Source organism: Passer domesticus, chromosome 13 (genome assembly GCF_036417665.1).
Source record: "Passer domesticus isolate bPasDom1 chromosome 13, bPasDom1.hap1, whole genome shotgun sequence".
NCBI lineage: Eukaryota > Metazoa > Chordata > Aves > Passeriformes > Passeridae > Passer > Passer domesticus.
Genome location: NC_087486.1, coordinates 18,561,058 through 18,588,404, shown reverse-complemented (window position 1 = coordinate 18,588,404; position 27,347 = coordinate 18,561,058). Strand labels below are relative to the sequence as shown.

General features: G+C 47.5%; 1 long non-coding RNA gene across 7 annotated transcripts in view; it reads right to left on the bottom strand.

Moving 5' to 3' along the window:
• LOC135280253 (uncharacterized) overlaps positions 1-27,347 on the bottom strand; it is a 131,965-nt gene that overhangs the window by 76,215 nt on the left and 28,403 nt on the right. For 5 of the 7 annotated variants that reach the window (XR_010347277.1, XR_010347276.1, XR_010347279.1 and 2 more), the window contains exons 3-4: positions 19,351-19,477; positions 18,707-18,827 (exon numbers count right to left, since the gene is read on the bottom strand). The exons of the other annotated variants lie outside the window; for them this stretch is intronic. This is a non-coding gene — a long non-coding RNA (uncharacterized LOC135280253). The remainder of the gene's footprint in view (positions 1-18,706; positions 18,828-19,350; positions 19,478-27,347) is intronic. 7 annotated transcript variants of the gene reach the window in all.

Below are 27,347 nucleotides of genomic sequence, written 5' to 3'. Positions count from 1 at the left end.
GGACTAAGAAGGGGGTTTAGATAAATGCCTTTCCATATGGCCCACTGATAAATGATTCATTTTGCACAGCTTAGCTTTGAAAATAAATTCAGTATTGTTAAGCTATTAAGATACCAGCTTCATATTTCACCTCATAATTGCACTTCACATATCACAAAAAGAGCTGGGCTGTTGTTTTTGTTGCTGCTGTTTGCAGATGCAGCCTGCAGAGCTCTGGGTATTGCATCACAACTCACTCCCTCCTTCCTCCCATTCCAGCACACATTTTGCTCTTCTTCTGAGGTTAATTTCTAGATACATCAATACCAACACAATAAGGTACAAATTCAGTATCCTCAGAGGAAGAAATAGATAAATACAACTTTCTAGGGTAATGCTTAATTAAACGTGCTGATGGGATTGGAGATCACTTAGGATTAAAACAAGATCTGACAAAACAACACTTCCTTGAGAAGCAGGAAGCCCCACACTCCTCACCCCACCCTTTTGGCACTCCTGGTGCCAACAACAACCTTGTACAGCTGCTCCTCTCTTTGCTATCCCATGTTCAACACAGCCTCAGCATCTTCATCCTCGTGGCTCTTCTGCCCATGGACTTCCAGTGTCCCCACTGGCACAGGTCTCTGGAAGGGTGAAACTGGTCAGGAGATTTCCCAGTCAGTGTCAGAACATCATCACATTTTCCATTTGACCCCTAAATACAAAGGAATAGGTTCCTCCAGCCCTTAGAGGTTTAGGGTTGCAATGCACCTGGTAACATGATGGGTGAGGCTCTGATTTGCTTTTCAAGGGAACCAGGAGCAGAACCAGTAGCCAAAGACATAGGCTCTCAGTCAGGAAGCTACATCTCAATCTCCTGGTCCTGATCATCCCAGTCCATCTCTTGAATCCCCACAACAGCCCAGCCTAGGGACAGCACACAGTGAGCTGCAGGTCAGGAAAAACAACACATAGTGAAAGCATCACCCACAGGCAACACCAACCCCCCTGGAGCACACCTGAGGGTTGCCAGGGCAGGGAACCAGGACAGTACAGCACATTCACAAGGGCAGGTGGCCTGGTGCTCTCAAGACACTGCTTGGACCTTCCCACAGGCAGCTGAGGACCAGCAACAGCCTGGGATGAAGAAGAAGGGTCCCTGTGTAACTCAGCCCAGCTCAGATGACAGCAGTGCATTGAACTGGTTCTCGTGGTGAGGTCCTGCTGTGCCAGAAGGAGAAGCAAGGACAGCCTCTGGAAGATGCCCTGAGCCCCTGCAGTGCACACAGGGAGGGTTCTGCTTTCTCCGCAAATTTAGGGGCCAGGCAAGTACAGCTTCTGCATGGGAAGAAGAGCCAGGCTCCAAAGGCTTCCAAGTCCTCATGGACAGCAATTCCTCCCAAGGGTCATTCTGTGTTTTTATTTTCTTCAGCCATGAATTCTTTTCAGAACCAGGGGAAATATTTCCTTTGGTCGTACCAGGCTGCAGCATTTTTGCCTGAACACCTCTTACGTGAACAGCACACTCAGAGCCACTGGGCACAGCAAGGAGCAGAGCTCAGGCTGCACATCTGGAAAATATTCCTGCAGGTCAAACCTGCTGGAGCAGGGAAGGGGCTCTCCGAGGAGCCAGGGGTGACCTGGCATTGGCAGTGCTGTAAAGTGGACGAGGCAGAGCCCCGAGGGAGCCGTGCCAGGAGCAGGAACTGGTCAACAGAGTAGGTGCCTTCTCCAGCTTTGCTGGGCATCACAGAGCTGCCCAAGGGTGTTTCTCCTTGCCTGGTGCACAGAGACAGGCACAGTTTCCCTGCTGAGGATCTTCTGAAGGAAGGTTGAGAGGGAAAAGACAGCAAAATTGCAGTCTGGGGTTCAGGAGGCTCACCTCTCTCAGGGCACACCTTCAGCTGGCACAAAGGAGCGTAACCCCAAGAAAGCAGATCTTTGTCAACACTACCCAAAAATAGGGCCTTTCTGATCATTATCAATATCCAGAAATGGTAATTTCATGCCTATTCTGAGAGTTTACTGAAAAATAAATATTAAATATTGTGTTAATTGGAAAAAAAAAAAAGCCAGGGAAATAAATATGACAAGTCAAATTATGTTCTTGGGTGCTCCTTGCAGGGACAGACAACTGAGAAATATAGCCAGAGCAGAAATCTACTTTCAGTTCCAGGTTCAATCTATACAGATTTAGGCACATATTTTTTTCTATATAAAAGCAGGCCCAGGTGAGCATTCATAGATGATATATCTAGAAAAAGAACAAAAAGGAAAATTCACCAAAAAACCTTGCTCTCTGTTCCAAAAAGCTGTCATTTTTCTTAATTCTATCCATTTAAATTTATTGCTGCTGAAATTCCCAAGGTCTGCCAAAATGTAAGGAAAGTCACAATACAGATTAGTATTACCAGCAGAGAGGAGGGTTCAGAGAGGAGTGGGGAAAGGAATAGTGAAAAGGACAGATCCATCATTTTCAGTGGTTACAGCAGCTGTGGGGAAGCATCTTTGTGAATTACCAGTGGTAAAAGAAAAGCAGAAAACAAAGCAAGAAAATCCCTGCCCCAGAAGAACAGATCCAGGTGAGTGTTCTGTTATTTGTTGTAGCAATTTTCTGAAATTGCAAGCATTTGGGGCACTGCAAAGCACTGGAAAAGGTGTTTTTGTCCAGAAAATCCTACTATTTATTCCAAGGTGAACCCAGAAGGAATCTGAGGAGGGGAAGGCGGTGGCAAAGGGATGCAGCTCAAGTGCAGACACCTGTCCTAGGGCCACTGCAGTGCCAGGCTGGGTGAACCTGGGAGTTTTCTCCATGGCTTCTATTCCTCCTGACTGGAATCAGCCAAATGGTTCAAAGATTAACAGAAGAAGTACAAAAGGACTGAAGATACTTTGAAATAGTTGATCGTTTTCAGGAATAGAGCACTCTTGCAAATTCAAAGCTTTCATTTATCAAAAATTGCAGTGTAAAAAAACCAAAAAATTTTAAACCATTCTTATAAGACTTGAAGTCTTTAACCCTATTAACATTTTTTTTTAAGCTCGGATTTTTTTAGAGTAGGAAAATTTGCCAAATGGACATTTTAGACATATTTAAAGACCAGTGATTTTTGGAAGAGTTGTGTTAGAAACATCCACCAGCTCTGCTGTACACTAAGAATTCATGTTACATAAAAAGCCAGACATAGACAAATAGCCCAGAGCAGCCCACTCTGCAGAGCTAGCCCAAATGACTCTGTTATTAAATGTACACTGAGAGTGAGTGCCTCCACTCTCTCACTCTATAGCTCGATTTGCTCGATAGTTCAGTGAGAGCTCTGTGAAGTGCTCATTTCTGGATGCTGCAGTTCCAGGAAGAAAGGGGCATCCAAGCAGGTGAAGGAGCAGCAGCACAACCAGAGGCCCCAGCCGAGCCCTGGGCTGAGGACACAGCATCCATTTCCAGGAAAGCCACACTGGCAGGAAATGGGGGGTGGAAGCAGCTCTTGTAGAGAGCTCGGACGCTCTAAGGCAGATGCATCTGTATTTTTCCATTGTATGGAAAGCTTTGCCCATATTTACTGCTCAGGGATTGTTTTTCTCCCTGCTGTGGTCTTGCCAACAATGAGCACTGGGGGCTGGAGCTCTGCAGTCCATTGGCACAGCAGAGAGGACTTTGAGGCCTGACCTCTCTGCACTTGTGCACTTTGGCTCTGCTCAGTCCCCACGTCACCAATAATCAGCATTCCCAGTGCATGGCTGGCTGGGAATGCTGCAGCACACTGGGCTGGTCCTGCCCTGACACACATCCTGCTTCCCACAGCCCGCTGGGAAAGGAGGAAGCCCCAGATGTTCCTCAAGCACTACAAACCTCAGCACCAGGCAGAGCACAAGGGCACTGAGCATTTGCTGGGGATCAGGTAATCCCTCTGTGTGGATGCCAGAGGAAAAAGGAAAGCCTGGCTCCAGGAGGGATTTCCAGGCAGCTGCCTCCCCACCTAAGCAACCCTGCTGGTCCCCATAAGAGCTGCAGGCTGGGCACCAAAAGAAGTCTGAGCTGCTCTGAGCTCAGGCACCAAAGTTGTTTTCCAGTTGTTATTCTGGGAATTTAAAAGACAATTTGCCTTAGATGCAAACATAGGAGGTATTTCTTACACAAGTGTAAGAAAAATGCAGAAATTAATAGAAGTGTCAGGAAGGGGCAAGGCTGCAAGGCCTGTGGTCCCTAGTGGTCCTCAGATGTGTGAATCAGTGAAAATCAGAAAGATATCACAGCACTAAAGCAAAAAGTCATTAATAAAAGTGACCATAAAAGCTCCAAGACAAGGAAATTACTCAAGAGCAAAACTTTAATTACGCCTGGGAACAGCCTCCCCCAGGAGAGCAGCACAATCCTACTCCTGGAAGTGCTTTATAACCAGACTCATTAATATTCTTGGGAAGGCCAGGTCAAGAAACACATCTCTGGGATGCTGTGTCCAGCTCTGGCTCCTTAGCACAGCAGGGACAGGATGTCCTGGAGCTGAGCAAGAGCTGGAGATCTCTGTGCCCAGGGAAGGCTGAGGGAGCTGGGGCTGCTCAGCCTGGAGAGATGCTGAGGGCACCCTGAGGAGCAGAGCCTGGGCCCTGCTCAGAGCCCTCCCCACAGACAGGGACACTCTGAGCTGAGGCCCCTCTCACCTGGCTCTGCCTGGCCCAGGCTGACTCTGCAGGACGCAGCTGAGCCCAGCAGAGATCCTGGTGGCACCTCTGGAAAAGCAGGTTTAAGAAAGGGCAAAGCCACCAGACAGGCAGAGAAGAAGGGAAAAAAAGATTGCCTGTTTTAATGAGTAGTAAATTAATTTTACCCAAGTTGAGTGTGTTCTGTCCATGATACGGATTGCTCAGGGACTGCCTGTTGAGCAACCCCAACCTCTCTAACAGAGGACCCCTGCACCCAAACCTGACACCCACTCACAGTCAATCAGCTTCCTCAGCAATGCTGAGTAAGAACATCTTTCTTTTAGCCAAACATCCTTCACAGCCTCTTGGGAAAATGGCAAACTCACCAACAAAAGCCCTTCAGCAGTCCTCCTGAATTATAAGCCGCTGAAATTTTTTATTTATGATAATAAGATGACTTGAAAACACTTCCATATATTAAAAAACTTATTAATACTTTTCTTGTCTGACAGATTTGCAAATGTAGTTCTGCTTTGTGCCTTTGGCAGCAGTGTTCAATGGCCAAGCGTTTTCAGAAAATTGAAAGTTCCCCTGACCTTTTCTGCAGTAAAAAGTCACCCACTTCCCCTGCTGTGTATTTGCATAGGGAGTGCTCCTAAGCCAGCAGCAGTCAAAGGAGACTTCAGGAGTTATGTCCAGGACTGTATCCTCAACTAGAGGTGAGTTCTACAGGAGTTCCTTCAGCCAAGTGCTTTAGAACCTGGAGATTCAAATTTTATGAATTTTGCCCCTTTTTCGTATCCCTTATCCTTTTGTTGCTAAATTCAAAGTTGTTGTCACCTTTAAATGGAATCGATCAGACAGTGGTGTGGCCAGAAGAGGTTTTGGGTTATTCAGAGGTGGATGATGATGTGTCACAACCACCAGCCTCCTGCCACTGACCTCTCTGGATAAATCCTGGCTGTGCATGATGCTTCTCCCATACCTTGCAGTGCCGCAAGGACTGAGATACAGCCTTGAGCTGGATTAGTCTGCCCACTAATTTCCCTTACCTGAGTGGTCTCCTTTTGGCTTTCTCCCTCCTGTAGAGCCAAGCTATGGAGCATTAATTTGCTGCAGCTTTTGTCATTTATGAACAGCTATTTGTATGTTTTATTCATTATTAGAGCCTGACTCATGTGCTAGGCCAGTCACTTCTAATCATCCCTGTCCTAAACACTCAGTTTTGAAAGAAGAGCCCAGCCCTGGGTGAAGCATTCACTGGTGAACAGGGCCATAAATCAGCTTGGCCGAGTTCTCCGCAGCAGCTGGGCAGGCAGAACTTTCCGAGCTGGAAATGCTCCCCCACCTTCCTGCAGGCTCCCGGGCTTTTGATAAACATGAGCAATTAGCACCTTTGCAGACATCATTTTCCTTCCCCACTGATGGAATATTGGATACGCAGAAGGAAACGGGGCCTTGGAGGGAGGCTCCAGGAAGGTGGGCAGGATGCTGGATGGGATGGGGAACACTGCTCCGACTCACCCACGGAGGGCTGTGCTCACACATCCTCTCTCTCACCCACATTTCCCTGCCCATGCAGTGACAGCAGCTCTGACAAGCCCATTTCTGTCTGATGGGAAGAAAAACAAACATTGCAGTGGATAATCAAACAAATGTGGGCTCTTCAGTTCTTGGATGGGAACTCCAGCTAATGTCATAAAACATGGGAAGAATGCTCTGTAATTAATTCCTCCTCTGGAAATATTTGACTAGTTTTGGGATGTCCTACAGGAACAACACTGAAGTCAGCAGCAGCAGTAAAGGTTGCATGAGTCTGGAAACTGAGGGATTTTCCTCAAAGCAAGTACCTGGAAGTTGCAGCTGAGATGCTGTGGGGTTGAGCAAGGGAATTTAGTGAGGGATTATAAACACACCCGAGCAAACCTGCATTTCCTCCTGCTTGCATCCCTGCAGCCACCTGGGAAAAGCTGTACTTGCAAAGAGGAGACAGTTTTACACCTCTGCAACCACTGTCACACACATCCTTCCAATGCAGGGTCCAGCTCCTGCTTTCCTGCTGCCTTCCCATCTAATCTGTTTCCAGCCACGACAGTAGCTGAGCTGCTGCCAAGAAAACCACCTCGTGGTTTAAGTGATGCTGTGATCGCTTTCCAGCCTGGACCACAGAGCTCTGGGTGTGACTGCAGGAGTCACAACAACAGCATCAGGGCTGGGCACCTCCCGAGAGCAGGATGGATACCAGCAGTGTTAATTAAACCAACCAGCACCAGAAATGCTGACAAAAAGAGAAAGAAGTCATGAATCCTAATGGGGCATACATACACAGGAAGCTGAGCCCAAGAAAACTCTCTGACTGTTCTGTTCTGGATCCCAGCAGGATCTGAGGGATGTTCCAGAAGCATGGGAGGACATACAGCCATATTTTGAAATTTCCACATCACAAGAGCTGCATCTCATGAAGATTCTCTCTTTATTCTGGACTGTGAGCTTCCCTTCTCTCCATCCTGCATCATTACATAATTCCTCTGTCCATCACTAATTCCCTTCCTCTCCAGGTGATGAGAAACAGGCATTCCTTATCCTTTGCCTGTAATCCTCCTCCAGAAGGTGGACCCCACCTCCCAGCACCCCAGATGTTCAGCCACCAAGGCTATTTGCCCAGGGCAGATTGTTGAGGTCCCTCATGGCTGTCAGTGCCAGGCCCGGGGTCTGGGTGACTGCCACACCCCACTGATGTCAAACCCTGCCCTGTTGTATGTGGGATGCATTAACTGATTTGGTAATTGGGTTTGTGGGGCCAGGTTTTGGTAGTAGGGGGGTTTCCAGGGTTGGTTCCTGTGAGAAGCTGCTGGAAGCTTCCCCCTTCAGTTCCAGCTGGCTGCAGGATGGACCTGCTGGTGATCTGGACTGGGACAGTCAGGAATGATGGGAACACCTTGGGGATAATATGTTTGAATTCACATTTCCAGACCAGGGCTGGATTACCAGGAGGGCGTCAGGATGCACAATGCTGTAGATTGCTCTGCCTTCCCTCCTCGTCCTCCTGAGCCTGCCTTCCCAGCCAAGCCATGCAAAACCCTGAGCTCCTGCAGCACAGCAGAGCCTGGGAGAACACACCGGTGCAGAGAAAGGCTTAAAAAGGACAATAAAACACAGCAGGTGCAAGCACACGAGAAAGAAATAAAGCTAAATTCCCTCCTTATGGGAGCAATAGAAATGATTGAGAGCGTGGACCCTGTAATCTTCAGAAAGTGGGGCGACACTGTTGAGTCAAATTAAATGCACAGAGTGGAAAAATCCAAGCCTGACAATCCGTCTGTGTCATGTGTCTGTGGATAATTTACTGCCACGGCTGGAGTCTGCCTTCGAAGGATTCGGGGCAGAGTGAACGTCTGGGACTTGTTTTCCTGCAATGTATGGACATGTGTGCATGTCTGGAACCAGCTGAGGAGTGAGGAACAAGACAGGAAAGTTTTTGCACTCCCCAATCCCACAGCCCCCGGCTAAGAGCTGTCTCCACCCTGTCACTCCAAGCATTGCATTTGCTGATCAGGAGACAGTGAAAGAAGTACCAGGGTGAATCCTTGGAAGGCAGGTGTTTGCTCAGGCCAGGGAGGCAAGGAAGCCCCTGAAGGGATGTGCCCTCCCTGGAGCCACTGAGTTCCTGAGTTCCTGTCCTGCCAGCACAGTAGTGCCAGGCCAGAGCCGAGCATTCCTCCCTCAGCCCTTCCCTAGGGCCTTGGGGAGCCTCAGGTGCTGTCACACAAACCATTGTGACAAAACCGGGTTCTGAAAATACACCCAAGAATGCCAGGACTTGGGGAGATGCCATATGAGGGATACAGGGCTGGGATGCAGGGACAGGATGCAAGGATGGGATACAAGGCTCAGATGCAGGGCTGGGATGGAGGACAGAATACATGCCAAGTCCTGCTGCCCACCAGCCCACCATGGTTCAGGGCAGGGTAAGGTAAGTGGAGCTTCTCTGCCAGCTGCAGAAGCCTGGAACAACCAAAGAAAAGAAAATTCCCTCCCACACATTGCTCTAAGGATTGGGAGTGAACACAGCACCAGCAGCTCTGCCTGGCCCTGCCTTTACCAGGAGTCTCAGCCAAAGCCCCTGGTGCAGATAATCCAAGCAGACAGGTCGGTATTAGAGCCCAGCATGCTTTTTGGAGGAGCCCTTCTCCTCTGCAGTGATTTTCCCTGCCACCTATCGGGCTGGACTTTGCTGTCAGTGTTGGATTTCAGCTCAGAGGTTTGCATTGCAGCTGCTGGCCAGGTTCAGCTCCGTGTGATCAGCTCTGTGAATCTTTCAGGGTGAAACACAAAACTGGATCATTTTGGTGCATTACCAGCAACACTCTGGCATGACTCCTTGGTGTTCATTAATACCAGGCAAGTTTCTAGTGCCCCAGAGTGATTTATTTTGTCAAATGGATCAATGCAAAGCAAGAATCACAGTTTGTCTCCTTTCTGTAACACACATAAAACCCAGATCACAAAACTCCACTGAAGGGACTTCGTTAGCTTTGTTGCTTCACTGGTGTCAAATGCAAATTGCACCAAAGCCATGGAGTTCCAGGGGGTGGGAGGGCAAGGCTGAGCCACAGAGGTTTGCAAGTCCTTCTGGAACAGAGGGGCTGCCTTTGGATCTAATTCCCCTGCAGTGAGCACATCTCCTCTGCCTCGGTGCTGCACCCCGGGCTGCAGGGAGCAGGGGCTCTCCTGCTGTGGGACAAGGGACTGTGCCACAGCCAAAGAGTTTCAAATTCCTCCAGTTCCCAGTGTTTCTTACACGTTCCTCCATGTGATCAATTACCACCCATTTGCACTGAGATCAGCAGGCCTGCCTTCCCCTCCACAGCCATGACTGGATGTAGTTACCTGCCAGCAGCAATCCGCACTGCTGAGATGAGCAGTAAATACTCCCTGGCTCCCTTCCAGCACCCAAACATTAAATCGTACTCTAGTAATCACACGGAAGTTAATGAGATATCTTAATAGGCTGGGATTATTTATTCCATAATTTCATGGCCTGACAGTTCTCACAGGACATTTGTTTGATACTTGCTTACTTCAATCTATGGACTTCTAGCAGCAAGTTGGTCTGCTGCTGCCAGGGGGAGCAGGGCAGAGCAAGGTGAGCATTTGGGGGACTTTAGCCTCCAAAAACACCCCCTGGTCAGGGGCTGGGTCTCCAAAATCCCAGACTGGTCACAATGCTCCCCATTCATGCAGCCAGGACATGGGATGTTTATGTCAAGGAAAGGAAGCTGGAATAAAAATTTCTGAAAGAGAAGCACAAACCTAGTGCTCTCCATCATATCTCTCTAATAAAACTATCTGGAGGGAAAATTCAAATGGTATTTTTTCTGTTTTTCTATAGCAAGAAATCACATTGGAACCAATGCAGTGTCTGATTTCTTTCTCTGTCAGTGACACTAAAAACCCCATCAAACTGAGCACAGCAAGCCTTCACTTGACAAGTTTATAAAGCTCAGAAATGTCTTTTAAGGGTGTAATTTTGTTTAGCAAAACAGAGCTTCAAAATCCATACCTACAGAAAGCTAACACAGGAGAATTCAGCTGGCTGGCCTGCACTCAGACATAGCCATTCAGGAAGGGAAAAACACTGTAAAGAATTATTAGTAAAAGTATTTACAGAAATTTGGAAAATCTGAATATATACAAAACCATTTCTCCAGACAGGAGCTTCATCTTCTCAGAAAGCACAGTCACTTTTGTCCTCTGTGCCTCCCCAAGAGCCCCTTCCCTACCCCTGAGTGGCCACAGGGACAGGGGGATCTCATGGAGACAGAGCTCTGTGTTCTCATGGACAAAAGCTCAGCAGAGTAAGGCATCAGATATTGCACATGTGATTTGTGTAGTGTGTATAACATACAGTGCTCTGTCAGCTGCACCACACACAGGCTAAATTCCACATTCCCACACGGATAAACCCATCCCATGACAAAGGATGACAATGACTGGAACAAGGAATCACACACACTTTATCAGATACAAGAAAAGCTTGAGCATGCAGGCACTGGGAGACTCCACAGCTCCCAAAGCCTGTCAGAGGACATCCCTGCAGCCCTCAGCATTAATTAGGATGTGACTAATGACTCGTTTGGGCCATGAAAGGAGCACAGTGCGAGGAGGCCATGACCCCAGCCCTAATGGAGAGCTGTGGCCTGTCCTGCAGGGTGAGGCGTGGGGCTGGTGGCAGCCAAGGACTGACACCAGGATGCACAGTGTTTGCTCGGACAAGAGCTCTTTGTTGGCCAGTCCATTGAGGGGTTGGGTTTCAGGCCTGAAGAGGTGTCTGGTTACCCTCCCACTCGGAGATAAGGTACCTGAATGTCTTGTGCAAACATGGTGGGGCCACAGGGAGAACAACACTTTGTGGAAAAAGGCTCTTGGTTGCACACTGTCAAAGGGGAGAATGTTCTGAGGAAAAGCCAAACAATTCCCCCTGACTTTTGTTAGCACTGATGGAAAGTGGCAAGGTATAAAAAGGAGCTTTACGGCTTGCCAGAGCGTAGCTGGGAGTGAACAGATGGCCAATTCATCTCCACCAAGCTTGGCACTTCCAACAAAAGAAACAATATGTGTTTGGCTGCCCTAATTTCTCCCCCAGGTATCCTGGCAGGTGACTGGGATGTCTGATGACAAGAATGACTTGACTTGTGCTCCCCAAGAGCACATGTTGCTTCTTGCTGTGGCCTTGCCATTGTTTTGCCCAATCTCCCACTCTTCTGCAGCACTTGGGGAGGTGTCTCCAGATCCAGGGGACAACAGCAGACCTGGATGGTACCACCCAAATCCAGCAGTCACAGGGACTCCTGTTGCACATGGAGATTCATTCCAGTAGCCCTCATTTCAGTCTGCAAGCATTTATTTCACAGCACTGGAGCTGCACACAGCACATCCCAGGGATGCTTTGCTGAATGCAACTGGCTGTAAAAATTCCAGGATTAGATTAAGGGATCCAAAACTGAGTTGGCTACCCCAGCAAATGTTTTCGCATTTAATGTTATTTCCCAGGCACAACCTTGACTTCCAGCTTTCTATTTTCCTACACAAGGGATAAGCTGCTCCACTTTCCCACAGAAAGAGTTTGGGGGCTGCACCAGGGTGGCTTTCGCAGGGGAGGGAGGGCAAGGGAGGGGGAGAGATCCTTCTCATCTGATGCAGCATGCACCGGGCTCGTGTCAGAGCTGAAGGTGAGGGCCATGGCTGAGTCAAACGCCAAATTGTATTTTTGGGTAAAATGCATCTTGCCCCAGCTCTCATGCTAAGCTGGACATTGGTGCAGTCTGGCACATACCGAGATCCTTAAAATTTGCAAATAAAAACCAAAAAAGGAGCAATGGGTCTGTACCAATGCCTATAATATTCTCAGGGCAGGCAGTGTGGATCCATCAGGACTCTCCTGCACTTTTGATATGCTTCTGCCATTGCTTTTCTTTGCAACAGCAGAGCAAATTAAGAACCAAGTCTAAAAGGCACTGGAGGCTGCAGCCCAACCAGGAACAGAGGAAGGGAGTTCACATGAGCAAGATTATCTTGAAAACCCCACACTACAGCTCTCCAAGGAGTGCAACTCTAACGAAAACTTGTTGCCCCTTCACAAATGATACTCTACCATATGTTAATGATGAGGCCAAAGCATTAAGCTGAAGTAAAAATCATTGATTATTAAGAATTATTAATTAGAAAATTTCTAGAGAAATATTATTAATAGATCAAATTCAAATGACATTTTAAAGAAACGGATTTTTGTTTATATTAGTGATGCATGAGAAGAAACTGTAATGGGTTAACATAGGATTTTATAAGCTGTTATATTAGGAAATACAATGTTATATTCCCCACAGAGCAAAAAGTTGTTTTGTCTTATTAGTAAATATTGACTAAAAAACACTGATTAAATGAGTGTTCCCATGCTGCTGACTCAACCACATCCGTGTTTGTTCCCTTAAGAGAGCATTACACATGCTGAACATACATCCAGAGGAATCAATCATTAGACATATGGTTAGGATATTATCTATTCCAAACCAAAAGTCCAGGCTTTCAGGGAGAAACCAAGAGCCAAGACAAGTTGTTAGACTTGGTTATCTCTCAGAAGAACAGCAGAACAGGTCACACCCCAGCTTTTGCCATATTCACATATTTTAAGGAATTTCTAAAGAGAATCACAGAATTCTTTTTATTTCTCATCCCACTATTTTATGCTGTGGCTATTTATAAGGAAATTAAATAGTCTTGCAATTAAAAATACAACCCTGAATCCACATGATTTTAGGCAAATAATCTCCAGCCTCGTTTTAAAGATCCTTGATGAAGATGCAGAGCTTTAAAACAGGCTTCGATGTTTCCCTGCCACCACTTTCAAGGAAGTTGAAACCTATAACCTGTCTCACTCAAGTCTTGCAACAGTGAGTGGAACAAGGCCTAAATATCTTTAAAATGCTTGGGTTGGACAGATTTTCAACACAGCTCAGCTCAAATTTCCCCTCTTCAGCAGGATCCACATGAAGTCAGAGCGCGGGGCCTGGGGCTTGCCGGCTCAGCTCTCCAAAGGCTGCCCAGCATTTTTGGGAATCTCGCCCCTTTCTCGTGTTCCCAGCTGAAAGATGAGCTGCTTGAAAAGTCCAGCTTTCCTTTTCTGTAAAAATAAGGCTCCCAACACTCTGCTGATTCACACAGGCTCGGGAAAGCAGAAAGTGTCCAGAGCTCGGGCTTTGAAATGGCTCCTGAGAGAAGCAAACAAGGTCAGCCCATCTCCCTGCACTTCCCATCCCGGCAATATTCCTCATTTCACCAGGCCACAGTCTGCTCTCCCATCTTCACATGCTGGCTTCTAAAACTAGGCAATTTAATTCAATTCAAAATATTTAAAACTACTGAGAGAGAAAAGTTGCTACAGCTCTTCAGGTTGGGACAGACAGCCTGGGAACAACCTGGGAGGTCACATTTAACAACTTTACAGTAAATTATTTCCAATTATAGTGAAAATAGTGGCATCTACAAGTCCTCAGATCTACTCCTCATTTCAAATAGTGTGGACAATGACAGTTGGATGCACACAGACTGAATTTTTCGAGACTAAAATTTGTCTGTGTCATCCTAATACTGTTAGTTCCCAGCAGGCTTTTGAAGGAGAAAACTTAAGTACTGAAGATAGTTATTAACTAAGAGTTATATTGCTAGTTCTGAAAAAAATTATGGTCCTTGTTTTTGAATCTTGTAATGTGTGATGGACCAAAACCAAATTTAAGAAGGGAGTGCAGGTGGATTTTGACAAAATGGGTGACCTGAAGGGTAAAATTCCATCAAATCTGGAAAATTGCTGTTTGAAAAACAACCTTTAAAATACTATAAGTTTTTCTGATGAAACTTATTAACAACACTCCATTCAGAGTACCTGAGTAATCCTCAGTGGTGTCTCAGCCACATATTCCCAGGATATTTTGCAGTTCTCCAGCTGTGTAGCTCTGGTGGCAGAGCCTGTGTAGGTATCTGTGAAGAAGAAAGTTCCCATGGCCCTGTCCCAGTGTGAGAGCAGAGCAGCTCTCCAGGCTCCAGCGCCTGCCAGGACCAGGACTGAGCTGGAGCTGCCCTGTTGGGATGAGCTCCAGGTGCCAAAGGGTTTGGGAGAGCTTGCCTTGGCTCTCTACTGCTGAAACGTGCTCATTACTGGCCTGGAGCATACTTACAGGAACCCTGGGAACGTGAGGGAAGGGACAAGTGCAATCCTCTGTAAAATATGTCCCAGCTGGGGATGACATCATGGCCATTGATCAGCCTGGGAGCCCTGCAGTCCCCATCCCACCTGTCATTTACACACAGCAGCAAAAGGGAACAAGGCCTGAGCTGCCCTGAGGCACCTGCCAAGAATTTCTTCTTGTCCCAGGACACTGCCAAGCCTCTCCAGAAGTTTTCTTAAAAGAAAAACCAATGAGCAACTTCTTTCCAAGGATACTGCAATACCTCATGCCCATGGCTTTGCTATGTCAGGAGCAGCTCCTGAGGCAGTTAAGAGCTGCTAAAGAACTTCTTCAGGTGGGCAGACTGAGGCACAGAATGGCTCAAGTGTGGCACTTGAAACTGTCACCAGCCTAGGCAACTGCCTTTATGTACATTTATATTTCAAACAAATACACTGAGCAATGGGGTTTTCTTCCCCCATTTGTCCAACTTACAGCTCCCAGGCTGAGCTAAAGCCTCTCCAAACCTGTCCCAGCTCCCAGGCTGAGCTAAAGCCCTCTCTAAACCTGTCCCAGCTCCCAGGCTGAGTTAAAGCCCCCTCCAAACCTGTCCCCTCAGTGCAGCACACGCAGCCTCATGCTGCATTCCAGTCAATCAGCAGAAAATCCCACACTCCCTCCTGGATGTTCTCCCTCCCTTCTGGATTAGTCCCAAGCTCCAAGCACTCCAGTAGGCACTGACAGACAGCAGGAGATGATGTAGAGGTGCAATCAGATCAGACTAGGGAGAGTACAAATCTGTACAGCATAATGAGTCTTCTATTGCATATATCAGAGCTCTGAAACTTTTTCTAGTTAAATATATAGTCTGAAAACATTCAGCGTATATCATCTCATCGGAACAACAGGCTTCCATTGTTCCCGTGGCATAAATCTCTCACAGGCTCCTAACAGCACATGATTTCCACGGCTCCAGGCTGATATAGTGTGGCATGAGGAGAGGAGGGTTTGTACATGGAAATCGACTTACACTGTAAGAACAAATTTTGCATTGTTCTGTACCTGCAAGTCACACGTCTCATGCTGCCCAATGAACTCTTGCACAGATTGCTGCCGAGGGGAAAGAGCTCAATAATCAGGTGTGCTTTGCCTGGGGGTCTGCTGGGGTGATTTGAGCTCGGGGCTCTGTGGCACCACAGCCCTGCTGGATCAGCACATCCCAGCAGTGGCAGCAGAGAACACAGCGGCCCCAAGCTTCGGACCCTGGAGGGTTTGGGGATGCTCCAGCCCCACACAGCTCTGCCACTCCCTGGTGAACAAGACTTGTCCCCTACACCCTGCAACCCCAAAAAGGATTCATTGGTGCTCTCTCTCTCAGCTCTGTGAGTGAGAGTAGGACACTTCCTCAGGGGAATCAAGGATCATTTACAACTGATCCTGTGTCATGATGCGCAGCAAACACAGGTAAGGCACTTAGTGGCTGCCAGGTGGAAGACATTTGCTCGGCAGGAAATGTCCACATTTCATCTTTGCTGGATGAAGCCCCACAGCTGGTTGGAGACAGCTGCTGTTCTGGGGCCAAGAAGAGCTTGGTATTAGGCCCTCTAAAGGCAGTGGTCCCAGCTAGGCAACTTGCTGCTCTACCTTCTGCTCTCTTAGCAAAAAGGACCTGCTCCTGCATCACAACAGGCTGTCTGGAGCCGGTGGATGCTGGATAGAAGTGTTTCTATTCTAAAACAAGACATGGTCATCCTCAGCCTCATTCTTTGTCAGCTTTGTTTCCATTCTCATACCAGCCCCTGGTCGTTTTTCCCTGCAGCTGTTTTCCCAGTCCTTTTTGGGAACACATTGTTCCCTGGGAGGGTGGGCAGGCCATGGCACAAGGTGTCTAGGGAAGCTGTGTCCCAAGCCAGGGTTGGATGAGGCTTGGAGCAGCCTGGGACAGTGGGAAGTGTCCCTGCCCATGGCAGGGGTGGGACTGGATGAGCTTTGAGGTTCCTTCAACCCAAACCAGTCTGGGATTCTGTGCTAACGATCACACCATGACTATCCATACCCCTCCAGATGAAGACCCATAATTTTCTCAGGGCTCTTGTGGCAGCTCTCAAAAGCACAAGAGAGAGAGTGCAGCACCTGTTAAAGGTTGGGGACACTTTATAAAGCCATCCCTGCCTGAGAGGTGCTGCTCCAGAGGCACCTCTGGCTCAGGTGCTGCCGGTGACATTGCCTTTGCCTGGAGTGCCCCCAGGAGGGGCCTGGCACATCACACACAGAGGTGGCCAGAGGTCACTTCAAGGGCAGGATGCACTCATATTCCCCTTGGATAGAGCAGATGGAGTGCTATGGAGATGCTCTCTAGGGCTCTCCTGAAGCAAGCAATTGACAAATTCAGCCTCAGAGGCATTCCCAAGGATGAGGTGAGTGCAGCCATAAAGGCTGGTTCATGAAAGGGAGATAAAATATTCCCATTCTACGTGGAGAAGGGATTGAAGTTTTTCTGCACTTACCCTGCAGCCTGTCACTACCTCTGAGTGCCCACAGGCAAGGAGATGCCCAGAATGCACAGAGGGCAATTCCCAGGGACGGCAGGAAATTACTCACTGCTGGAGGAGTGCCTGAAATACTGGCTGTGCTCTCACCTCCTACCACACAGGCAGAGAATTCCTATCAGCACACAGAGGCTATAGGGTTACATTTTCTCATCAGAGCCCAGACAAACACCACAGGTTGCAGGCACTGCACTGGCAGCCTTGCAGGGTGAGGAGCTTGGCCTGCAGCATGCACGTCTGTGTTTTGCTGTCACTCAGCTGCACTGGAATTTGAAAACAAGAGGTCATGAACTACAGCCTTGCCTGTAGGAGCCAGAGTACAAGCACCATCTCCCTGGCCCACAAGCAGTCTGGGATAAGGAGCAAACTGCAAATAAATCTATTTCTGGATCAGGTGTGGCCAGCAGGAGCAGGGCAGGGATTCTTCCCTGTGCTCAGCACTGGTTGGGCAGCACCTCGAGTGCTGTGCCCAGTTCTGGGCCCCCAATTTAGGAAGGACATGGAGGGGCTGGAGTGTCCAGAGAAGGGCAACAAGGCTGGGAGGGGTCTGAAGCACAAGTCCTGTGAGGAGGGGCTGAGGGAGCTGGGGCTATTTATCCTGGAGAAGAGGAGGCTCAGGGCAGACCTCATCACTCTCTACAGCTCCCTGACAAGAGGGTGCAGCCAGAGGGGGCTGGGATCTGCTCCCAGGGAACGGCAACAGGACAACTTGACACAGCCTCGAGCTGTGCCGGGGGAGGGCAAGGCTGGACATCAAGAAGAATCAGCATAAGGTTTTTACTTTAGATAACCATTAAAAGAACTGTACAAGTTTATAATTCCCAATGAAGCAGTTTATCTCATCTGAATAGTGTTTCCTTAACAAACAACTTTTAGACCTTTCAGTAGATTTCAATTTAAGTGAATGCCACAGTGATATTAAAATCTGCATGTTGTAAAACGCTTTGCAACAGATTTTGAGGGTTATGGGAATGCTCCACAATGTACAATTCTTTGATGTGTGTGACAAGGATGGCAATACGATTTTAGCACACAAAAGGACAGTGGGATTAAATTAACTCTGTTTGAAAGTACATCAAGATCCTTAGGAGAATGTACCAGAGATAAGAGGGGCTAAATGTTAATATCCAGAAACTGTCATATGATAAGGTCAATATATTGTTAGCTAATGAAATACAGATTAATGTATCTCCTGTCAGCTATGGAGCAGGCAAGGATGTCAGCCTATTTTATTAGCTTAATGAGAATTTGAAAATCAAGATATGAGAGAAGGTGGCCAGACCAACAAATGCTTTTTAATTACTCCAAAAGGGATAATCTGTTAATTTAACTTCTCAGCTCCAGACACCAACATGACCAGTGCTGGGACATCTTCACAGACTTGGGTGCCCTTTCTTTAGTGAGTAACAGCCACAAACATTCAAAGGTTTAAAATAGTGAAGTATCTGATTTTATTAAACATAAAATAGCATCACATTGCACAGATTTTCCAGTCTCCTGCGTCCCTGAGGCACTGATTAGACTATTCCTTCAGGAAGTATCCAGGAAAGCCAGGAGAAGGCCTTAAATAAAGGTTTTGATCCATGTTTCCAGCACAGAGCCTAACTGATGTGTCCTCATTTGAATGAGAAAAGGAATTCTGTAGAAATTCAGATCTCTAATGCTGAAAGGAAATAATGTTCTTAGTCATGACTCACTGGAGAAAAATAAGTCTCATTTGCTGCATTTAGGTTCTTGTTTCCTTTCCATCCTATTGATGGCTGTTTGCCACTGCTGTCCCCTCCACTTCCATGTATTTGTTCTTCCCACACCTACCTGGGGTGCTCAGTGATTCCCCACAAACACTGTCATTCATTATTTCCTTCTGCTATGCCTCAAACATCTCCTGTGCACTCTCAGGCCTTCCCTTTGGCTTTGAGGTGGTTCCCAGGTATAACTGAAGGAAAGAAAAACTGCTAAATATTTCTGTCTTCACATTTCTTCCTTACTTCTCTTATTTCTCCTTATGTCTTGCTTGTAACATGCCTTGACTTCCCTGCTTTTCCTCTGGGAACTGGCATATGGATATGTTCCTTCAGAATGCTGAAATCAAAGGGTTTTCCCAGTAGTTTTCCCCCTGGACCAACATGGATATCAAAGAGCAGTGCTTGCATGCATGCTGCAAAGCAAGCCCCAAAGACCTCCAGCCTTTGCTGACACTCACAGATGATATTACTGCTGCAAGACTGTTTGGTGTGGAGGAACTCTACAGCACTCTACAGCCACAGAGTCTGTGTCCATCAGGCTAAAAGTGTCTCTGGAGATGTGTTTTCTTCTCCATTGCTTACTCAGGGGTCACACATTCCCACAAGGCAGCTCAGAGACTGAGGTATTTCAGGAAGACAAGGAATTCAGGTGTGAGGATCTGACCCAACAATTCCATGTCAACAAAACACTCACTGAATCAACAGATCCCTCACCTGGACTGATGTAGTCATTGTCCTTTGGATTAACTGACACCCAGAACAACACGGGCTGCCCACAGCCTGCCAAATCCTAAACCATCTGGTTTTGGCTCTAATTCTGAGAATTCAGGAGATGAAGACCCTGTTGTGAGAAGGGGAAAACAAAATGTTTAACCTGCCTGGGTCCCTTCATGGTCAGGGGCCTCACAAGTTTCACATCAGCTGGAACTGCCAGACAGTGACACCCCCAGAATTCCAGCATAAATCACCCAAAATGGGTCCTGCTGCTCCAGCTTTCCCACAGGCTGCACCTGTGTCCCTCACCACTGCCCAGGGGTCCTCCTGGCTGCACTGGACCCTTCCAGGCCCTCCAGCCTCTGAAAACATATGCAGAACACCAGGGTAAGTAATGAGATGCAAATGTATTCCTCCAGAGGTTGATCCAAAGCCCAGTCAAGTCAATTATTATTAATGTAATTAGTACTGTATGAGCAGTTCAAGGCATAATTCAAGTCAGGTCTCCATCCAGGCAGGCTGTGGATATGTGCAGAGCAGAATTGAAGAGTTTACAAGCTAACTGAGTGTGACGGACAAAAAGAAAGAGAGGAAGGAGATGTGAGGCGATATAAAAAGAGCAGATAATCTGCCACAGAAACCCAATCTTAATCCTGGGCTTTGTCTGGCAAACCATGCAGCCTTCAGCAGGAATTTCCAATAGCAGTTACGTCAGCAGTGTGTTCATTAAACAGTATTTTGAACCTTTATTTATCATGAATTTTCTCTCTCCTTACATTTATATTAATTTCTCCCTGCATTGGGCTGGCATGAGCATGCTGTTTATTTCTGTAGCAGGGACTCTGTAGTGGGGGTCATTCGAGCCAAGCCAATAACATGACCCTGGAGCTGCAGGCATGAATGAAGGGCTGAACAAAACCCACCATGAGCTTTGCTTTCTCCTGTACCAGTAATTAAAAATGCCTGACTCACACTGAGCACTGTGGAACAGGTTTGCTCGAGTGTCACGTCCAGATGCCAACCCACGAGCCCCTCGCTGTTCACTGGCACTCATCCAAAAGCTCTTTTCCTCCCTCTTTTTCCCTCTCTCTTTTTTTTTTTTTCTTTTTTTTTCCCCAGTCCAGAAGGGAGCGTTTCCACGGGCGGAGGGAGGGGCTGGGGAGCAGCGGGAGGCTCTCCGGGACGCAGGGCTGCTGCTGCTGCTCGCTGTGCTCCGCACCCCTGCCCGGGCTGCACCCGGCCGGTGCAGCCAGAGCACCCTCTGCTGCTGCGCTCCCTCCTGCTGGGCAGCCCTGGCACCGGCACAGCCTCCCGAGCAGCTGCAGGGTGCCCGGGCTCCCTGCGCTCTGCCAGCACACCGCCCGAGCGTTCCGATGGAGCGAGGGCTGAGAGCCACGCCGCCTCCAGCAGCGATGCTGCAAACCTGCTGCCTACTGCACCACAGCATCCTTTGAGAAAGGCAGGAAAATCTCCTTGTTCAGTAACCCAGTGTCTGGTGGAGCTGGGGATACAAGGCTGCACAAGAGCCCTCGGCAATGATGTGGGTTTTTCAGGAAATATTTGTAACTGCCCTTGCTATTAGAGTATATGAATGCAATTTCAATATTCCAGCAGAAATCAGCCGAGTATGTGGTAAAGCAGGGGAACATACAAGGGAATGCGTGTAAAATAATCTCTCCACCATACACATGCAGGAGCACCAGGATTCCTTCCAGAATCCAGAATGCAGCAGCTCCCCACACTCCCTGCTGCTCCTGGAGAGGGGAGCACAGCCTGTCTGAGGCTGCACTGCTGGCGTGGAGGCCACCAGGTCACCCCTGCAGTGGCCAGGCAGCCACGGAGAGCAGAGGTGCTGAGATCTTTGTAGCTGGAAAAGGCAAGTCAACATGCAAATCCCAGTTAAAATATCTTTATTAGCAGCATTTTAATCACTTGCAAAATCTGGACCAGGATCAAACCAAACATAAGGCAGCAGCTGCTGTAAACAGCCGTTGTTGAAATGGAAAAATGATTGGTGCTGAGGGAAGCATGTCAGGAGTAATGAGCCTGCCTTGGCTGCCGAGCGCCGGGCACGGCCGGGCACCTCGGCGCTGTCCTGCCCTGAAAACCCTCCTGGGGCAGGGGTCCCCACACCTGCGACCTCCCTGCCGACCCCAGCAACCACCCCTGGCCATATTGACAGCACCAAGGGGCTCTTCAGACTCTGCTGGAGAAGGGAGCAATTCCACTGGTGCATGAGCCTCTCTCGTTCTGTCACACTCTATATGGTAATTTCATCATTTTAACTTCTACACAATTAGGGGAAAGTAATTATCCTCCAAAACTTACACTGAAACAAGTTGTGTATTAGCCATATTTTGGCTCTGGTATTAATTACACTTTCTTCCCCTCTGCTGCAGGAAGGGACCTGGGGATCCTGGTCCATGGCCGGTTGAACATGAGTCAGCAGTGCCCTGGGGCCAGGAGGGACAACCCTGTCCTGGGGACATCAGGGGCAAAGGAGGGATTGTCCAGCTCTGCTCTGGGCTGGGGCAGCCTCTCCTCTGGTGCTGGGGCAGTTTGGGTGCCAGAATATGAAGAAACATTAGAGTGTCCAAAGGATGGACACGAGGATGGGGAAGAATCTGGAGAGGAGCAGCTGAGGGGACTTGGTTTGTTCAGCTGGAGGAGACTGAGGGGAGACCTCATTGTGGTCTTCAACATCCTCTTGAGGGGCTGCAGCTCTGATCTCTTCACTCTCCTGGCCAGCAGCGTGATCCAGGGAGTGGCTGGAGCTGGGCCAGGGCAGGCTCAGGCTGGATTTTGGGAGAAGTTTCTTCCCCCAGAGGGTGCTGGCACTGCCCAGGCTCCCCAGGGAATGGGCACGGCCCCGAGGCTGCCAGAGCTCCAGGAGCCTTTGGACAGCCAGGGATGCACAGGAGGACTGCTGGGGTGTCTGGGCAGGGCCACAACTCTCATTGTGACACCTCAGTCCTTCTCACAGCACAGAGCTTCTCTTCCCTTCCTCATTGACAGGATGCCACAAGAATCTCCCAATGTGAAAGCAGCCCAAACCATGTTGAGCACGAACATACACAAGCCATCAATGATTCCCGTGTGTCAGTGGAGCAGCAGCCAGTTCCTTAAATCATCTGCATTTCAAACGCTGAGTGTGAAAACACGAGCAGTGGCTTCAGACGAACCAGCTCTGAGTCCTGTCCGAGTCGGGAGGGGAAAAGGCGTTGTTTAGTATTTCTCATTTCCATCAGGGGGAGCCTGTGCACAGAGGATTGGTGCTGGTGCCTCCAGCCCCAGAGGTTTCCCACAGGCACAGCTCATTGAGACCCTGTGGTGTGTGATTTGGGCTCGAGGTGCCGGCAGCTCTGTCTCGTGTGAGGGAATTCAGAAACCTTTCTGCATTTACAGACCTGTTTGAGCTGTGCTCAGGAGTGAGATCTGTTTATCTAATTATGTTAGTGGAAGGTTAACATTTCTATTAAACTGATGTATAATTCATACCACCAACAATGCAAACCACGCTCTGTGGTTTGGAGGTTGACTCTACCTGGTAAATATTAACATTTGTGGGGTGAAAAATAATTACAGGGTTAGTGTCAGGGTTATGTGGTAAAAGGCCCTAGACTGTAGGGCTTGAAATTAAAGACCTTGCTGTAATCAGACTATAAAAAACACCACCCTGGATCAAAGGGAAGCAATAGTTTCTATCTGTTATGGTAGCACTTGAGTAAATAAATTGCTGGTAAAATTTCAAAAAAAATTTTGAACACTTCCCATTGGAGATGTGGCAGAAAAGTCAAATGCAAATTATCAGGTGTTATACAGAGTGAATCAGGTGTTAAACACACTGAACTTCCTACACAACAAATAAAAAACCTCAGTTGAATGAAAAGCAATGAAAATCTAACACTGCAAAGGTCTCTGAGATGTAACTTTAGAGCTCTACTTCCAGTTCTCTTGGAGGGAAAAATTGGCCTTCATGGTTAAACCCATCTCATGTCTGAGAAAAGAGCAGTGGCCACAACTGAACAGCGTGGGCAGCATCTGCTGAAGTCCTGTCACCTTCACAATCTCCCAGGATTTCTGGGGTAAACCCAAACTCCCACATTCAGCTTAAGGCCTCCTGTTAAATACTCTGAGCCAGCTCTGTGACACCCAGGAGCAGTAACCCTTCCTGAAACGATCGCTTGTCATTTTGTTTACACTCAGTTTTTAACACCTGCTCTGCTACTGTTGTGAACAAGGTCGGTTATTAAGACCCAATTCCCCAGTTCCTGCCTGTGCACCTGTCCTCCATGAAGGTGACTCCTGAAAACACCTGCTTGCACTCCCAGGTTTTTAAAAAGAACTAATTTGGATGCCTCCCAAGAGGCTCAGCATGTCGGAAAATCAGGTCTCTGATTTAGGGACCACCAAACCGTTCAGGTGTATCTTTTACCAGGTCAGTCTTTCTACAAGATCCAGAAGAAATTTGGGATGTGCCCCATCATACCCCAAACTGCAATAATGGATTTGGTTCTTCCAGTGCCTTTTCTGTCTCTCATAACTGGTCTGGTGCAGAAACACTCTCTTGCATTTTGCAATTTAGGACACAATTCAACAGGGAGACAATTACAGGTGAAGCCATTAAAAAAATAATAAAAATATAGTGACTATAAAGTCGGTTGTAGTGGCTTGAGTACAGACATGAGGTGGCAAGAGTCAAAGAGCTCATTATATTAATTATAAAATAACAATGGAAAAGGCTGAATTCTATCTTTTGAAATCTTTCAGCTGAATCTTACTAAAATATGTGCTCTACTCCTGCTAGGCTTAGAGGCTTACTAGAGGATTCAAAGAGAATCAGAATGGTATCTCTTGGCTTGGAACATCTCTGGATCCTGTGTGAGCAAAGGATTTGCCAAGGAATAGTCTCTCTTTGAATTCAAAGTAAAACACACCTACACCTCCAATCTGGGGAGACAGCCACCAAGGAGATCCAATATCAGATCCCAGGATTGTTTCCTCTGCTACAAGGCAAGGGCAGATCAGTCCAAAGAAAACTCCTCAGCAGATCGAAGCAGTTGGAAAAAAAGTACATTACTTGTTAATGTCTCATAGTCTCAGATGTCTATGGTACAAAGGAAAGTATTTGAACAACTTAAAGGTTTTATGGTTAGAATAACATTCAATAAAAAATACATTTTTGCAGGACTGGCTAAGGAACCACAGGCAGGCAGGAATTCCGGGAAAGCCCCCATTCCTCTGGGCGGAGCCAGGGGGGAGCAGGGAGAGGGGTCCCTGTGCTTCCCTGACTCCCCAGAGACACAGGGAAGGGATGCTTGGGATTTTTACCTCCAAAAAACTCTTTTGTTAGGCAGCTGGGTTCAGTCTCAGAGATGCAGCTTTCTGCTAGCAAAATGCCCAATCCAAACACTGGGTGCTATGTTTGCAATCTCAAAAAAATCTGACGTGTTCCATGTGCCACTAAACCTCTCCATATCTGTGAGCTTGCCTAGAACAAAGTCACAAACTCCTGGAGCAACAACTGGCTCTTGGACAGAGAGGTTCTGGGCCAAGCTTCAAATACCCCCACCCTGTGATTTATGGATTGGTATCCAAAACAGAGCAGCAGATTTACTGTTCCTTGTCATTTACAGAGCTGAAACCAGGTGAGATTCAGGGTTTTAAATGAGTTTGACCTAGAATTTGAAAATCCCTTTGATGCCCAAATTCAAAGTGAATTTGAGTCAGAGAAATGAGCCCACATGAACCAGGCCCAAGAATGCATCTCCTCAAAGCCATGTGAAGTGAAAGCACAACTTTGCAGCAGCTTTTGTTGACATCTTCCCTTGCAGCACCTTTCTAAAACTTCTGACTCCCCAAATGCAAAATGTCCTCACCTCACTATTCACAAATTGCCTTTAAAAAATATTCAGAGGTTTGGTTACAGACGTGAGCATTATGAGAATGCATTGCCTGGCACCAGTATCTCACAGGCTTTCCAGGAGTTGTATTCTCTCTCTCTCTGTTTGCAGAGAGAGTTCAATTCTGGCATTCAGTCAATGCCAGAATGAACTAAAGGGGTATTTAAGTGAAGAGGAGTGGGAAATACAAGAAACTAAAGGAACAAGGATATCTGTATAATATTTCCCAGTGTTTCCCTGAAAGGTATCTTCCTGCACTCAAGAGCACCAGACCCACCAGGTCTCTGGCAGTGGGAGCCATTCCCTGTGTCCTGTCCCTCCACCCCTTGTCCCCAGTCCCTCTCCAGCTCTCCTGGAGCCCCTTTAGGCCCTGGCAGGGCTCTGAGGTCTCCTTGGAGCCTTCTCCCCCCTGACTGACTTGAGCCCTGGTTGTGATGCTGAGCTAAACTCTCCAGAACTGAAGCTCACAGGTTTTCATTTTAGAAACTGCACGAGACACAAGCTTGAAAATCTCCTCCACTGCAAGTGACCATGAAACTTCTGCTAAGGACAATAGAGGGAACCAATCCATGAAAAATAAAAGCCTAAAAGTCCCACTTGGCTGAGCAAAACTGGCTATACAGCCCTGTCCAAGAGATGCTACAGAAAAGCTTCTTGGAAGCCACCTGAGAAACTTCTCTGGTACGTGGCAGTGCCAGCTGACACAACGGAAAGCACACGGCATGTTTCAAGAAATCACTTCACTTGGAAAAAACACCATGAGCAATGCTTTTTTCTGAGAACTAATTTTCCAAATAGAAGGCTCATTTTCTTCCTCAGAACAATTTCTCCCTTCAGCTGTAAACTCAACAATTTACATCTGAAGTAGCCTTAAGATTCTACTAAGTCAAAATCAAGGCAAGTGTTCCGAGGCAATCATTCTTTCTGAGACATTTCTTCTTTGGAAAATGAGAGACCCAACAGAAACTGGAAGATTTTATTGCAAGTGACAGAACATCAGGCTCAGTGATGGAAGGCTCAGCCTTGGTGTTAAGGAACATAAAGCTCCTGACTCCAATTAAATTTTGTTCCATTTATATGGGCATAGAATTGGGTCTTTTGAAAGAAAAGTCACCAGGCTTCAGGCAGCAACCATGACAGGGAGACACCATGTGGAAATTGCTTTTATTTCTGTTCCCAAGACATCAGTCCTAAAGGAAAGGCTATAGGTGCTGACATGCTTCAGCAATACGGATTAAACCAGGACAGGAAAAGTAATTAATGGTGAGAAACAAAAAAGGAATATTTTATCTCTCTTGGGACCAAAAGGCTCTTTTGCCTGGCATTATCGGTCTTCTCACATGAACCTTTAGCTTTGCTGAGGAGAATACTAGATTCTCCCTGGCATGCCAAGTCCTGAATCCATCATGAAAATCTATTTTGGGAATCTTTCTACCACAGTATTAAAGGAAAAGCTTGTGTTGACAAAAATGCCTGTTGCATTCGATGCAGCCTTTCTATATTTGTTGTGTTGAGGGATATGAAGGAGGCTGGGACCAAGGGATTCATAAAAGTTAAGCAAACCCCATCCCTTTAATCTGAAATCTGCCTTGCTTTGCCCTGAGGTTGACATTTATTGTTTAAAAACGTTGAGAAAATGTGCTGAGGAATTGCCCATTCCCATCAGTGTAAGTATGAAATGTTTAAAGTGCACATTTTTCATCTGTTGCCAGCTCCAGGCCCGCAGCCAGGTCCTGTTTGACAACCAGATGGGCAACACAAAGGGGTTCCCCTCATGAAAACGTTTGGATCTGGGAGCTGGCACAGCCTGTGGCTCACAGCCCTCCGTGCCAGGAGCTGGGCTCAGGTGTGTGCAGGGCACTCAGCAGGAGCAGTGCCATGCTGAACCATCCCAGGCAATGGCCAGAGGGCAATTTGGGGGTCATCTTCCATTGCACTGGAATTGCCAGAGCTGCTCCAAGGCTTTCCATGGAAGCGATTTTAAGAGAGAAAATGAAAGCAGAGCCCCCTTGGCCTGGAGGTGAAGCAGTGCTGGTGTGTGGGTTGGAGATGCTCAGTATGAGCACTGCCCCTGCCCCAAGGTGCCCCATAAAC